The sequence below is a fragment of the Mchenga conophoros genome, linkage group LG23 (assembly GCF_057382185.1).
Source record: "Mchenga conophoros isolate Kocher_MC1m ecotype Shallow Benthic linkage group LG23, M_conophoros_male_GT1.1, whole genome shotgun sequence".
Lineage (NCBI taxonomy): Eukaryota > Metazoa > Chordata > Actinopteri > Cichliformes > Cichlidae > Mchenga > Mchenga conophoros.
The window spans coordinates 38,498,695-38,502,977 of NC_140547.1; positions in this window are offsets into that span (position 1 = coordinate 38,498,695).

Here is a 4,283-nt window from a genome sequence, read left to right on the forward strand (position 1 = left end):
AGAACAGTTACAAGTAGTCCGTTCCTCGTTGTTGACAAAGCTTATAATATAAGCGTACATATATACATGTACTAGATGTAACTCCAATTCTGAGTATGTACACTCAAGAAAAATGAAATTGGGTGGTTGTTACGTTTACAAGGTTCAAACTTGTAATTTGAACGTAATTAAATCATGTAGGATCTGCATAAAATTTACCCATAAGTGTGACTGTGAGTGCAAATGGTTGTCTGTCTCTCTGCGATAAACTGGCAACCTGTCCAGGGTGTACCCCACCTCTCACCCTATTCCATCTGGGATAGGCCCCTGCAACCCTGGTAAAGATACGAGGATGGAGTGGAAGTTGTTAGAAGTGCATTTAAATTTTATGTTAACCACACTTTAGCTTTTGTTGAACATTCCATGATTCTTTTATGTTTATTCAAAGAGTTATTTTTTTGAGCGTAAGATCCTTAATGCTCTTCAACATTGATAAATGAGGGCCGTTTGTGGCTCTGCCCCGGTAACAATAGAAAATAGTAGCGTTACTGCTTTTGCTCAGTAAATAGTTGCTGCTCAGATTATGTTGCTAGGAGTATGAATGGGTTATTTTTTTGCATAATAATTAATATCTAATATATTTTGATACATAAAGTATATAAAGTATGGATGCACAGTAGACTAGAACCAGACCGACAAAGGACTTTTAAGACTGATATCGATACCGATGTTTGGTCATTTTAAAAATCCGATATTTCAGTATATCAGCCAATCAGTTTTTTTTTCTTCTTTAGGAAACATAAAACATAAACAGATTTTTCTAACATTTGTTATGTGTATTTATTTATTAACTGGTTTATGCCAGTTAATCCGAGCCCTGCTCGGATCAGCTGGCTGTTGTGTTTATGGTGTTACAGACTAGCCTCTGTTGGAGGAAGTATGCAACATCACCACTCATAACATGATCGAAAGATGTTTCTCGTGCCTCTCCTTTGCTTTTCAAATTTGCATTTACGAGTTATTATGAATGCAGATAATTGGAATCGGCCAATAATGTCAGCCCGCTGATAAAGCCATCAGACACTACAGTGGACTGCTTCCTGAAGAGGAAGAACCATTAAAGAATGGCATCAAAGATGAAAAAAACATGGATAAAAAGCAACTCTGGTTGTACTGGACAGATTGTTTTTCTTTTTACAGCTGTTTCATTCACTAAGAGAACCTCTTTTTATATTATGACCTGTCTTCTCTAGACTAAACTTCAATGACCGAGAGCGCAAACACAAACAAGTAGGCCACATTACCAGTCGTCCTACATATTTTTGACAGTGTACAGCAACAACATGTAGATGTAGGTCTTTGAGCCATTACGCACAACGGCAGTGACTCAGTCATCATCTATTTCATTTTTCACACCAGCGTTTATTCACGAACCATAAAATTGTGCATATTTAAATGGCAGAATTTGGATTGGATTTGATTATGGAGTGCAGTCTCGTATATATACTTAACCTGTTTTTGATTTGACGAACGCAGCACAGAAATTTGAGCTTCTCTCCTGGCTACATCTGTAGAGGATTAAACATTATGTCAAGCTGCACAAACTCTTTGAATAAGGATGTTAAGCGCACAACACTACTTGCCTCAGATATCATGCTTCTCATTCCCACTTCCCCAGTGGATACATATGCAGGGCCTAATTTTCTTCTTGAGCGGCATCATCATCAAAATATGATTGGCCCACAGAGGCCCTCAGACGTCTATGAATTCTGTTTACATGCAGCCTCTTTCTGTCTGTTTTGGAAGGTTGTAATTCATCAATACTGTAATGCTGCATGACTGTTCTTCTCAACACATACTGACATTCAATATGATTTTATTTACACGAGGTAATAAAAATGAATCAACCAATGAAAAAACACTATTATTTGTTAAAAGGGTGAAACAACATCTAGGAATGCAGATGACAAAGGCGCCGCTTTTCCCTGTAGTCTTCTTAAAGGTTAGCATTTGTCTCACCCTCCTTGTCCTCTTTACCTCATTCCTTCACTCTTAAGCTAGTACACATCGTTTGGAAGCATAAAAAAACTATAGCGAGCTTCAAACACTTCCAGTCAAAGAAAATTCTTTCATCATTTCCCAGCCAAGCGCAGCACTTTCTCTCGACTGCTTCTAGACCTTTCATGCGATCATGCAGAGACTGGGGTTGAGGTGGGTGGGATATGGGTAGTGTTTGGGGGCCCAGCAGGGGTCTGCCAATGGTGCAGTTTGTTTTCTTTGGTTTGATCTGCGATGCCAGAGACTTATTTGTACTCATTTCTGTAATTGGTTTCATTAGAAAAGGGGCTAATTATAAGTTTACCACCGCCTATAAACTAAAGTTGCATCGGCGTTTGCGTAACAGCTTTGGAGCGTTAAGTGTAAAGCAAATTTGTTTTAAGTGTCCAGTCCATTTCTGTGACAAAACTTTGAAGAAATGGCCAAAGACGAGAATTACACAAGTCATCCATTTTTTTTTGCACTGCAACAGTTCCTCCTCCTTAAACTGCTCTTCGTTGTTTCACTGTCACCGATCAATTCACTGCTTTTGTTCGGTTTGCTCGGCCACGCCAGACGAGGCCACTCAGACGAGCTTTATAGTACACATGCATCACGAGTAAACAGTGGCTCCCTGAAAAGAATTACCATTTTGAGCTGTCAGATGTAGGCCAGGAGGACGATAAAAATACCTGCAAACCAGACTCAACGCAACGATTTATTTTTAGAACCTGGGTTCAGTTACTTTTTTTTTTCTTACTCGCATAAGGCTGGAAAGAAATCCGTTACAGGAACCAGGTCCAAGTGGTACTGTGCTATAGGTCACTAAAAATGTGTCTTTTAACGCTATTTTTAAGACGTTTTTGTGAACACGGCTCAACACTTTTGTTAGCGAGCCAGTGTTATACAAGCCCGAACAGTCGAACGGTGCCATGCAAAAAATGGACTCCTGGGGCTGACATGACACGGAGATTTGACTGTCAGAGAACTCAACATGCGTGGTGCACAAATTGTCTGGTCCCTCTTTGTTTAGTTCAACGGGGGTTCATTGTGACTTTGCAACACCCGATGTGTTGCTTTCTCTCGCGTGCTGAAAGAGACGTACTCTTGCCTCTTTGTGCCTAAACAATACTTCAAGCTGATCTGTGTTCAACAGACTGCGAGGGAGCCAAGCTGCTGTCACAGCCGAGAACTCTGTCGACTTGTAGGAATCACTCACCCATATTTGGCTGGTGGCCTTGGGGGGGAAAAAAGAAAAAGCATCTTATATTAATGTGCATTGTGCTTTACCAAAAAATAAAGCCTAAAAATAATTTCTTTAAACATTTTGGTATAGAAAATTAATGTAACTGCTCCCTTGCAAGCAGGAGCGCTGTGGATGCTGTTTATCACATTCAAACTTAACGTCAAGTCGTATCCCATTAAATCTCCTCTGGGGAGCTGGACTGAATTGGAGATGAGCGGTGAATTATGCATCGGCTGCATGGTGACATCATCTCCAAAAACACATGCCCATGCATCATCTCTGCATGAGATGAGAGAGGTTATGTCCTTTTTTTTGCTGCAAACTCTGCAACTGGAGAAAGGGAAGAATGCAACTTGCTCTTTGTGAAAGTTGCACATGAAACGAGCGGTCTGTGTCATTACTCAAGCATGGGAACAAATAAAAACGGCCACTATTTGCTCAATGGGAGGGGTCACGCTTTGTTAATCTGTGTGGTAGCTTATAATAACTTTGTCATGTTGAGATGTTCTCCGCTCTGTCCTTTTTAGCACTCTCCGTTTGGTAGGCAGTAATTGGAGAAGGGCTTCGAGGCTTCCTCCAGTGACCTCATTACCCCAATTAAATCTGTAGCCTTCTCTGAAAACAGTCCATCTCGCAAAGATTATCACTCCCAGTCCAAATGAGGTTGAAGCAGCTAAGGAAGCAGGGCTGGGACATATGGTCGGGCTTTTTTACATTTTCTTGCAGTGAGGTTCTTCCTTTTTTTCTGCTCATTTAGAAGGATATTCTTCTTACATTTGAAATAAAAAATTAGTTTAGGACGTTTGGAACGTCATCATTGTTCATCTAGAAGTGTTGCTTCAAAGTTCTTCCAGCGTTATTCTTCAGACCTGTACGTTGGAAATGCCTGTCAAGGCCATTGCTACCAGTGTGTTTGTCATCTAACAAACTAGCTAAATTTGTCATATAACTCTAAACCTGATGAAAAATACTGACTGGGATCTGTATTTACAGTAAAGAAATTCACTATTTAATACTTGTA